Genomic DNA, 12,454 nt, shown 5'->3' with positions numbered 1-12,454 from the left:
CTGTTAAATATTACTCATGGATCCTGGGAAATTCAAATATTGGTCTAATGAAAAAATGTAATTTATACAAAAAGGCCACAGTAAATGAACTTAGCAGGATACGCGCAAACACACACACACACACACACACACACACACACACACACACATATGAGAGGGAGTGAGGGGGCATGGAAAGGTTGGAGGAAAGCCAGGGAAGGAGTGAATGAAGTTATGGTTTTGTATTTAACATAAGTTTTTCAATAAAACATAAAAATAAATTGATGTTATTTAGTGTATTATAGGATGGCCACAATAGGATTATCCTAACTAGTGAGAATTGCAGGTGCCACATTTCTGTCCCTTCCCTTCATGCATTCACCTTAGAACAAGACAGATACCTTGATGGTTTGCCCATCAAACCTTTAATGAATAAACACCTGTATTATTATTTTGAAAACCTTTGGTTCAAGCAGCAGTTGGAGGAGGTCAGAGAGCCCCAATGCCTAGCCATATAAATGTGATACACCCGACTGGTCACAAGGTTCAGAGTCTGCTCAAGGGTGCTCCCTGGTCCTTGCTTCTACCTCAGAGCCTGGCTTCATCTGCGATCCTGTCAGGAGCTGAACTCTAGCCTGCTGAGTCTCAGGGATTCTTCCCTGGTTCCTGCCGGTGCCTTCATTCTAGAGGCTACTGTGCTAGGGGAAATCCCTTGTTTTTACTTTATAGACTACAGATCTTTAGGCCAAGAAGTTGAGATGTCTCACAGATGATGTATAGGAACATGAGCCACCATCTCCTTCCCCTCAGCCTTTCACAGGTTGCCTGTCTAGTGCAGATCCAGGTGGAGCTAGCTCTGGTTTGGACAATGAACACTCCTAGTAATGTAAGGGTTAAAGCTACTGTGCATAGTGCTTCTGACTCCATGCCACCCCGGCATCTAAAATTTGTGCTGTACACATGCCTTCCTATTTATCATCACACTTAATTGGCATAGGATGTATTGATCTTGAAGACTGGCCTACTTATATCTCAATAAGCTATCCATGTTCTCTGAAATTCTTCATTGAAATTGTTTCCTAGATTGCTGTAATTATGCTTGGGCCTCTTCCAAAATTATTAACCAAGAGAAATGAAATACTTCCTGGCTTTCATTACACATTCAGTGGTATCCTCAGGAAATGAGACAAGGCAGGGGCAATCTTGTTTATTCATACTGAGTACGCATGTGTGATGGAAACTGTGAGACTAGTGGGAAGCACAGAATGAGCCAATGCTTGATAAAAAACTTCATTGGCAAAGCATAGTGACAAGGATATTTGTGTGCTTTCCAGTTTTAGGCCTATTAATAAATCTGCAGATAGTAGTCACTTTTTTTTTCATTTGCTTTTGATAATTTTCTACTTGAACACTGCACTTAACATCATTTCCCTTTCTTACCTTCAACTCTTCCCCTGTCCCTTCCCTTTCTTAAATTCATGGCCTATTATTAATTATTGCATGTATATACACATACATATATATGTAAATTTATAAATATAATGTTGTTGTTCAGGGTTCACTCAATGTTGCTCATATACACAAGTGTTTAGGGATGACTGCTTGAAATTTGATAACCTATCTGAAGTTCATCTGTGGAGAGCTGCTTCTCCTTGTCTCAGCAACCATTCGTTGAGTAGCATGATGAAATTTCTTGAGGAAATGATGTCCTTTTGTCCAGTGTGTCCGGGATATATACACTGCCTGGCACTAGCACCGTAGCAAGAGCCAGGTGATCTAGCAGTACAGTGTTCCAAATACTTTTATTGAGCCTTTAATAGCCTCAAAGCACAAGACTAGTGGTGTGCTAAAGAGGATGCATTGAAAAGAGCTTCGAAGTTTGTCTTTTGCAGTGAAAAGGTAAAAGCCAAGACTTAATAGGAAAATGTCTAGCATGTATTAGGTTCAGTACTCTCCATGATTTGTGGCCCTCTTCTGGGCATGGTAAGATGCTATTTTCTGTGAGTGTAATGTCTAATGTCCTAGTAGTTTGATAGAAAATGTTCCTTGAATGTCTTAGTAAAGTATCAAGTCAGCAAAGCTTCCCAAGACTTGGACAGGAACAGTGTAATTCTTGCAAATCAAAGCAGATGTGTGTTAGAACAGAGATGGCACCAAGGCAACACGTAAGGGGTTCTAGTCGAGAAATGCGACATGAACAGAAAAGAGTTGTTTTAGAAGGAAAACACAATAAGTGGACCACTCCCAGCCCCTCCCTTACCCCCTCTTTCCTTTAACTATACCAGGAGGTAAAATAAAATCATTCTCTTTTCTCTTAAAAAAAAAAAAAAAAAAAAAAAAAAAAAAAAACAGAAGAATCCATGTGAATCTCTGCCCATACAGTCATTGCTCCCTTCCCAGAACTCCAAGTCTTAACTTTTGTTGGCCTGGATATTGCATTCCATGACTACACATACATATATGTACATCATATATATGATTTTATAAAGCACAAATAAGGATAAACATGATACTTGTTTTTCAGATACTGGCATAATTGACTCGATATGACTATCTCTATTTGCATCCATTTTCCTTCAGAAACCCATAACTTTATATTTCTTTATGGCTGAAAAGTATCATAGTGTGTGTGTGTGTGTGTGTGTGTGTGTGTGTGTGTGTGTTTGTGTATTTCCCTTATCCATTTCTCTTGTTGGACATCTACAGTAAACACTGATGGCACTTAGCTCTATATATGCTGACTTAGGGATAAATACCCATGAGTGGCTTAACTTGGTGACTTATTGTTAGTTGTTTGTTTTGAAAGGGGACCCCACATGGATTCAATGGGGGCTGGGCAAGTTTACAATCTCACCAGATGTGTATAAAGGCTCCTTTTTCTGTTCACATCATCATCAACAGCATTTGGTTTTTGATTTTTTTTCTTAGTGATTATCATTCTGTGAAGACTGGCATTGGGAATTTTATTGGGATTGCAATTAATCTGTATATTGCTTTTGGTAAGATAGCAATTTTCAAATATTAAGTCATCTAAACAATGGAGTTCTTTCTCACTTTTAATTCATTCATCACTTTTTATTTATTTGGTGTGTATGTGTGTGTGTGTGTGTGTGTGTGTGTGTGTGTGTGTGTGTGTGTTTTGTTGTTGTTGTTTTTGATGTTGTTGTTGTTGTTGCTATTGTTGTCCTTCGGTGTCTTAATGTTTTTATTAGAGAAGGCTTTCATTTGGTTTGTTAGGTCTGTTCCATGGTAATGTTTCAGGCCATTATGAATGTCATTCTCTGATTTATTTTTCCTCAGCATGCTTTTAATTGGTATATAAGAAAATTAGCATTTTATATTAATTGTATATCCTGTCACTTTGGTGAAAATATTTGTCTACTCTGGGGCTTTTCTGTTGAAATCTTTCAAATCATCCTCTGCCAATAAGGATATTTTGACTTCTTTATTTCTATTTTTATCCATTTAAATTTTCACTTACTGAGCAAGACTGGAAAGCCTGGGGATGCTTGTCTTGTCATGGTCTTAGCAAACCTTTGAGTTTTTATCCATGGATGATGCTTTTGTGGAGGTGTGAAAGGCAGGAACTCAATGAGCACAATTTTGCTTCCTTTCCACCTCCACATCTAATCAGGAACCACCTACAACCAATTGCAAAAGCCCATATTGGACACTACTCTTCTATCTCATAATAAATATGAGGAGACCTTTAGCTGGAGTAATGTTGTTACTGAGGAGGGTTAGCAAGCATACTTTTGGCTGTCACTAAAGCAGCCACTTCCTAGCATGTGCTATAGTGCCAGTAACTCTTCAACACTGATGTAAAATTCTCTCCATTTTCCAAATTGGAGAGCCAAATCACAGTGGCTTATTTAGGATTGATATTGCTGAGATGAATCCCCATGACCCAAAGCAACTTGGGGACTGAAGGATTTATTTCACTCACAGTTTCATATAGCAGTTCATAATCAAAAGCAGTGAGGGCAAAAACTCCACAGGTCAGAAACCTGGAGGCAGGAGCTGATGAGAGGCCATGAAGGGGTTGTCCTTACTGGCCTACTATGCCTGCTTTCTTATAGAACCCAGAACCACCAGTCCAGGAGTAGCATCACCCACAATAGTTTGGGCCCTCCCACATAAATCACAAATTCAGGAAATGCCCTGCAGGCTTGCCTACAGCCAAATCTTAGGGAGGTATTTTCTCAACTGAGGTTCTCTCCTCTCTGAAAATTCTAGCTTATGTCAGTCAAGTTGACATAAAACTAGCCCAGCACACATGGTAATAATGATCCATTTTAAAAAGCAAGTCTTAGGTCTCAGAAGAATGCAAAGCCTAGGCTCCTACCTGACCCATCCAAGAGTAGATTGTAGGCATTTCTATAACTATATTACACTGAAGAATTTTACTTGGCCCTTGACCAAGTTTCAAATATAAATATTTCCCTTTCACTCAGGGTAAAAATCCAAACTGTTTATGAGAGCACTAAACATGTGGCTCAAGTTCAGCCCTCATACCTAATTCCTGGATGTGATGGTTTGAAATAAAATGTCCCCCATAGGGAATGACACCATTAGGAGTTGTGACTTTGTTGGAGGAAGTGTGTCACTGTGGAGGTGGGCTTTGAGGTCTCATATAAGCTCAAGCTATGCTCAGTGTGACACACACTAGATTCTGCTACCTGCAGATCAAAGGGTAGAACTCTCACCTCCTTCTCAATGCCTGCCTGAACACCACCATGCCCCCTCCATGATGATAATGGACTAAACCTCTGAAACTGTAAGCCAGGTACAATTAATGTTTTCCTTTATAAGAAACCCTGTTGATGAAGATTCTTGTTTTGCCTGGTCCTGCAGTCCTTCAGTTCCAAATAAGCAATGGGACTTGTATTAATTATAAACTGTTTGGCCGATGGCTCAGGCTTCTTATCAGCTAGCTCTCTCTTAATTATTAACCAATTTCTATTAATCTAAGTATTTCCACATGGTCTTAACTTATTGGACAATGTCAGGACCTGTTACTCCTTCAGTGACTACATGGCATCTCTCTGGCAGCTTCTCTCTGCTTCCTCTCCCCAGAATTCTCCTTGTCTGGTATCTCTGCCTATACTTCCTATCTGGTTACTGACCAATCAGTATTTTATTCATCAACCAATAAGAGAAACACATATACAGAAGAACATATCCCATCAAAACCCTAACTCAGACACAAGACAACCTCACATAACCTCTGTTTATGGTCCATATCTCTGAACAGGAGTGTGATACCTGGCCTATAACAAGCTACTACGCATTCTTCTCCATCTTCAGAACATACATCCTATACCAGTTTTACATCCTACACCAATTTTCTTTGTCTATTTTCTAATTATTCTTCGAGGGAATATTAAATAATTTTCCTTGGGTACAAATACCCTGGCTGATCCCTCTTTCAAATTCTGTGAACCTTCCTTCTGATTCTTATGTGTCTTGTGTTTGCTGGCAGCTCTTCCTAGGCATGCTTCCTGATCATACTACTCTACTCACACTAAAGAATGGAGGCATTGTGGTTAGGAAACCTGAATCACAGAAGTTTCTATGTAATTAAATGCCATCATTGAACTTAACTAGGACACAGGGTTCACTGAGACCAAGTAATGTAATTAGTGGTGAGTAAAAACAGGTAAAAATAACTATGGTGATGGGATAGAATTGGGTAAGTGGTTGGTGGAATTGGTCTTAACACATCATAATTGCAATCATATGGGGATTTTAAGGTTTCAAGTAGGCAGAATCAGATAAAGGCATGCCACTGAATAGATTATAATCTTTGATGAATCCCAGCACTTCAGGCTCAGTGGTGATGCAACACTGTGTATGGAAGAGAGGTTATGGACTGGAGGACCAGTTTATACTCCTTTCATTTAGGCCTTATATAAGGCCATCAGAACAGTAAGAGAGAGGTGTTAAAAATTTAGTGGATGACTTCAAGGAGAATAAAGGAAATCTATATTCATTGACTGCAGTGGTTGAATTGTTTTCTGTTCTCTGACATGCATTAACCTCCTGCACTCCTCCTGTGGCCTCATAAGGAATTCATTATTACTTTTTTTAATGATAAAAGTGTTTGGACCAAGTGTTTCATTAGAAGGACAAGCTTGAGCAAGTCTCAAGCACAAAGCTTTCAGCTCTATAAAGTAGAAAGTTAATGTTCAAAGGAACTCTTATGACCTTTGCATCCCAGTGAAGGACAATAGCATATTAGCCATGTCTCAGCCTCATTGGGACTGGGGTGCATAAGAAATAGGAAGAAAATAAAGGAAGCAAGTACTGTCTTATCAAGGTAGCTATGGGGTTCTGGGGAAAAGCACTATGTTCAGTTTAGCATTCATCAGCCTATTCAAATATCTCTGGATTAATTCTGCATAATAATAGACATGTCTAAAAATTTCAGAACTGGAAACACATTTGAATAAAAACCTGGTGCTCACAGAGAATACAAGTTGTATTCAATACCTTAAAACCTACCTTCCTCGCTGCCTGGTAGTCTTCTCCAACAGGGTGTTATATTTATCATGACAGGAAGGAAATTTATTATCTTCTAATGCACCCCTCTCCTTTTCTGTACCATTTAACCCCAAGGAAAAGAATTAATCAGCTCATCCTTTGTGCTCTCACTATTCTCTATTTAAAGCACTAACGCTGGGTTTGACTGATGACCTTGTTAAATATAAGTCTAGTACCGATTGTCTATTATCCCCTCAGAAGATGGTGACAGACTGCAACCTCTGAGTGAGGCTGGGATTCATTCCTACATGTATGAAATCTTGTGCAGTACTGAACTTTAGAAAATGCTTTAAAAGAAGTATAGTTAAGAAATAGCCCTAGTTACCATTCTAATGAAATTCTATGTACCAATCACCTATTACAGACAACTGCCCTTTGGAGCAAGCATCCTCTATTAGATGAAAGAACTGAAGGCCATGCAGCCAGAAATAGGATGTTCTAGGGTTCAAGTCCAGATGTGCGACTTGATCATTTCTATCATACTCTTTATAACACTGTGGTGTGTGTCCTACATAACTTTTTCAATTACTAAACATTTTCTTCTTTCTCCACCCCACTCCATCCCTCAGGAGAATTCTAGGCAATACCTCCAGAAATTTCTGCTAATTGGATCACCACCTCCTCCCAGCTTAGAGTTTGATTTGTAAATGGGCAACATATTTGACAGATAATATCTGAAAATGTTATGCAGTGAGGCAGGGATTAGTAGCCTTGGGGTCAATCTTAGCTTTAATAAGAACTAATATGATACAAAGAATAGAGAATAAGTATTAGAAACATTAGAATAAATGTGGGGAAAATGGAGGAGCACAAGCTGTCCTCTAATAAAGACATATCACAAGCAAAAGATGGAAAATGAAGGCAAAAGATGACTTTCTAAGACAGTGAGAGCTAAAAGACAATGTTCCAACACATCAAAGATGGGGAGGAAAATACACACCAGTGGCCAACATATCTGAAACAGTCATCCAAGAAGAGCAAGGAATGTATTACAATTACAAACAATACTGTTCTCTGTCACTAACTGTCCCTCATTAAACTGAAAAGGGAGAATGGTGAGAAAAGCAAACAAATATAGACAAAAAACATGAGAAACATGAAGAAATTATCCAACATACAGAAAAATCATAACAAACAGTCATTATGCAAAAATTAGAGTTGCCCAATATGCAAGTTTGCTTTCTATTGCTGTGATAAAACACCATGACCAAAAGCAACTTGAGAAAGAAAGAGAATCTTTGGCTTACACCTGTGGATATGTTCCCTTACCATCACTGAGGAAAGTCATGACAGGAACTCAAGCAAGACAAGAACTTGAAGCCAAGAACTTAAGTGAAGGTCATGATTAAACATTGTTTACTGGCTTGCTGTCTACATTGCTTTCATATACAGCCCAAGACTACATGTTTAGACATGGCACCAGCCACAGTGGACTGGGTTCTTCCACATCAATTCTCAGTCAAAGAAAATATCCCCACAGATATGGCTGTTGTGATAAATCTTTCCACCAAAAGCTGCTTGAGCCACACTGCCACACGTGAGCTTTATGCCAGCCACCCGCCCGAGTTAGGCCCAAATGAATACACAGAGAGACTTATATTAGTTACAAAGCTGCTTGGCCAATGACTAGGATTCTCATCTGTTAGCTCATACATCTATTATCATACATCTATATATTTTATGAGACTTATCTTATCCTACACTTTATTGGCGTCCCTCCTTGCTGGTGAATCACATCCCGCCACTGGAGCAGGAATGGGAAAAGAGAGCAACACTTCCTTTTTCCTCTTCTTAAATACGAGTCTCCTTGCTATGTCACTTCCTGCCTGGAACACCACTTCTCTACTACATTTCCCAGAATCCTCTTTGACTCCTAGTCCAGCCTAACTTGCTGTCTCATTGGCCAAGCAAGTACTTTATTTAACAATCAATAAGATAAACATACACAGAAGTATTTCCCCCATCATATGGCCATGGGCCATTTTGACAGAGAAAATCTTCAATTAATACTAATTCTTCCCAGATGATTCCAACATGTGTCAAGTTGACAAAAAAAAATTAAGCAGCTCACTCGAATTTCAGGGTAAGTTTTATTTCAAGAAAGTATTTTAATAATTAACGTAGATGGAAAAACGCTGATTACAATTAAAGGAACTAAAGGCATTTACATAGTTCAGAATGAGAGGGACGTGGTTGATTATCTATTCTTCTGGCTTTTTAACTGACAATAACAATTGAATCTTATAAATTCTAAACCAAGAGAAGAAAAGTGTAGAATTATAGTTAAACCTTCTTCAACAATAAAAAAAGAAACAAAATAAAATTGAAAGCACAATAACCAAGTGAAAATCCAAGGGATAGGAAAAAATTCCAAATACATGAGTTAAATGAAACTGGGTAGCTTCTTAATAAATGGCAATATGATATTTATTGATTGCTTTAAATCTCTAGTGGTATGTTGAGATTAGTGGCATAATAGAATGGCACTATTAGAAAGAGATAAATACTTACTAGGGAAATCCTTAGCTGAAACAGATGCTTCGGACAAAACCAAGATTATATTAGGAAAGAAAATGAGAACAATTACTGACAAGATACTGCAGACTCTGGTGGACTGAATAAGAATCGTCCCCATAGGCTCACATATTTGAATTCTTGCTCATCAGCAAGTAGCACTATTTGAAAGGATTAGGAGAAGTGACATTGTTGGAGTAGATATGGCCTTATTGGGGCGGTTTGGCTTCATTGGAGGAAATAAGTCACTGGCGGTAGGCTTGGAGGTTCAAAAGCTCAAGCTAGGCCCAGGCATTCTCTCTCTCTCTCTCTCTCTCTCTCTCTCTCTCTCTCTCTCTCTCTCTCTCTCTCTCTGTGTGTGTGTGTGTGTGTGTGTGTGTGTGTGTGTGTGTGTGTATGTGTGTGTGTCTTCCTGTTGCCTACTGATCCAGAAGTAGAAACCTCAACATTTCCAGCACCAGGTCTGCCTGAATGCCATCATGCTCTCCAACCTCTGATATTGTAAGCCAACTAAAGTTAAATGCTTTCCTTCATAAAAGTTGTCATGCTGTTTCTTCACAGCAATAGAATGCTGACTTTGATATGAACTGAATTTTGTCTATGCAAAATCTGTATCTTGAAACAGTGATCCATTGTGTGGCAGCTTTGGGTGATGCAGCCTTGGGAAAGTAATTAGGTTAAATGAGCTGATGAGATCAGGCCTTCAGGATGAAGTCCTTGGCTGCATAAGAGACATTAAAGTTTTTCACTCAGTCCTCATTCATAATAGGATCCCAAGGGAAAGTCACCATTAGACAGACAGGAAGAGGGCTGCAGCCTCCAAAAGCTCTGAAGTAAACCTTCTGTTGATTACCCTTTCCATGGTATTTTAAGAACCCAAGACGATTCATATCAAAATTTAATGTCTCAAAAGAAGTCTAAAGTAAATAAAATTGCATAAAATTTACAGAATAAAAACTGACATAAAATCAGGGAAATTCTTTCAAAGATTCACTTAATGAAATACCCATTCATACATGGGCAAAAGTGCCATTTGAGGATACAGGAGATCTGAAAAAATATTAACGAAGTCAATATAACAGAAACATACAATGAGTGAGTAATGACAGGCTTACCCATCACAGGGAGCCATGAACAGAAGAGTGATGAATTAGCTGTCCACAAAACTGGTCAGGCATCCATGGTAGATCTCTAACCCAAGTTCACTGCCCTTTACTTCACCATCGGCACAGAAGATCTTTCAATTGTACAATTACCATAAGAGAAGGAAGAAAACTACCTTTATCCACATATCCTGCTTTCTCACAAAATAGCTAATTCATTGAATGGAAAACATAGAAACATTTAAGGGGTTTGGCGGGTTTGTCATAAATACTGACTGTATATAAAAACTAATCTACACTCTAGGAACAAATGAAATGTACCTTTAAAAATATGATGCCATGAACAATAGCAAAACTGTGGGAAAGGAGAGATAAGTTATTAAAAGAAGTGTGGGACCCCGTGGGAGGAAAAATTTCATGGCAACTGCTATGAATGAAAGTAGATTGAAATAAATTGGCCTGGATGCTTAATGTAGCAATGGAATGCTATCTTACAGTTGCCATTTTTCTCAAATTAATGTGCAAACCAATATAAATGCAGAGAAGAAGGGTTTTCTCATCTCAAACACAAAGATGTTATGGTTTGTGTGGATGGAAATGCTTGTTCCCTATGGTTTGCTAACACCACATGTTCATACACTTGCACAGTCTACCTCATTATTATGTACCGTATCCTTCAAAATGCATTTTAAAAATTGACATAAATCAAAATTCCAACAGTTTTCTTAGATTTCCTAAGAGCTGACATACTGATGCTAAGTTGTGTGGAAGTGAATACTGGTAAGAGCAACAGGGAACATCTGGAGCTTCTCCTTGGTCTGGAACCCTTACCCTAGCAAACCATGGCCAAAGACATGAACAGGGAGCATTGAGGGCTACTCACACTAAAGAGAATACCACTCCATAAAATGACGAGGTGCAGTCATTTGTCTTGATGGCCTCACTGGGGAATCAATCCCACACTTACAAAGTAGACGAGAAGAAATTTTATATGGAAAGCCAAACCCACAAACTTTAATAGGAAAGAGGATCACACACCCTAAGATTACCTCAGAAGCTGCAAACTTACAAGAAATAGAATATAAAATATTTGGGCTAGGGATATGGCTCAGCTTGTAAAGTGCCTGTCGCACAAGCATGAGGAGTTAAATTTGGATCCCCAGCACCTTTGTGAAAGCCCAATCCAGCAGTGCCTGTCTGTAACCACATCACTGAGGGGAACAGGGCACATGTGGACAGGCAGATCCCTAGAGCTAATGGCCAGTGAACTTAGCCAAATGTATTAACTCTGGGTTAAATGAAAGACACTGTCTCAAAGATAGATAGATAGATAGATAGATAGATAGATAGATAGATAGATAGATAGATAGAATGATGGAAGATGTTCCATGTCAAATTCTAACTCCCCATGTCAATACACAAAATGTATGCATACACACACACAAACACACACACACACACACACACACACACACACACACACACACACACACACCCCAAATAGTATAATATAAAAAAAAGCCTTTGTTTACAAAATGTATCAGGGTGTGTGTGTGTGTGTGTGTGTGTGTGTGTGAGAGAGAGAGAGAGAGAGAGAGAGAGAGAGAGAGAGAGAGAGAGAGAGAGAGAGATGCTGGAGTAGAATCATGTACTAACTGGCAAAGAATGCATGCTTTTAAAATGTATAAAAACTATAAGAGAAATATAATATTTAATAGGCAACTGAGCAAAAATGATAGGATAGGTACATTTAGAGATTAATTTATACTTTTAAATGTCTCAATTATGTAAATAATCAGACAACTGGGATCAAAACCTAAAGAAATACAACTCCATAGTTATCAGATGGGCATAGAAGATTAAATTATCAGGCACATGATTCAGTAGAGCTCTGAAGAATAGGGACTCTTACAAACAAGTATATACACACTTGTTTGTGTGTATGCATTCATGGGTCTAAATGGGTCAATTTTGAGCATCAGGCCTTACCTTCTACTTTGTAAGAAGCAGGGACTCTTCATTGTCTTCCCATTACCTACATGCCGGACCCATTAGATTCTGAGCCTAGTAGGTACCTAGGAGCACTGGAATTGCAGACACTCACAACACACATTTGTGTTTTAAGTGGGTGCTGAGGATTTTAACTCAGGTTCTTATGCTTGGATGGCAAGTGTTTTGCCCACTGAGCCATCTCCCCATTCCCCTTGCAATAATTACTAATGGAAAAAAATTGGAAACAAAAAAATATTTCATACATTTATCTGAAATCAATGACAGGTACATCTTTGATTTCTCTTTTTCAACTTTTGCAATAC

At 38.6% G+C, this 12,454-nt stretch overlaps 1 long non-coding RNA gene across 1 annotated transcript in view; it reads right to left on the bottom strand.

Annotated features, from left to right (window-relative positions):
• The window catches only part of LOC103162602, a 47,237-nt gene extending 38,960 nt beyond the window's left edge, over window positions 1-8,277 (bottom strand). Inside the window, exon 1 of the long non-coding RNA XR_004772518.1 lies at window positions 8,224-8,277. This is a non-coding gene — a long non-coding RNA (uncharacterized LOC103162602). The remainder of the gene's footprint in view (window positions 1-8,223) is intronic.
• Between the last annotated feature and the right edge of the window lie 4,177 nt (window positions 8,278-12,454).

Source organism: Cricetulus griseus, assembly GCF_003668045.3.
Source record: "Cricetulus griseus strain 17A/GY chromosome 1 unlocalized genomic scaffold, alternate assembly CriGri-PICRH-1.0 chr1_1, whole genome shotgun sequence".
Lineage (NCBI taxonomy): Eukaryota > Metazoa > Chordata > Mammalia > Rodentia > Cricetidae > Cricetulus > Cricetulus griseus.
The sequence above is the reverse complement of the archived record's forward strand: the minus strand, read 5'-3'. Positions and strand labels throughout refer to the sequence as shown.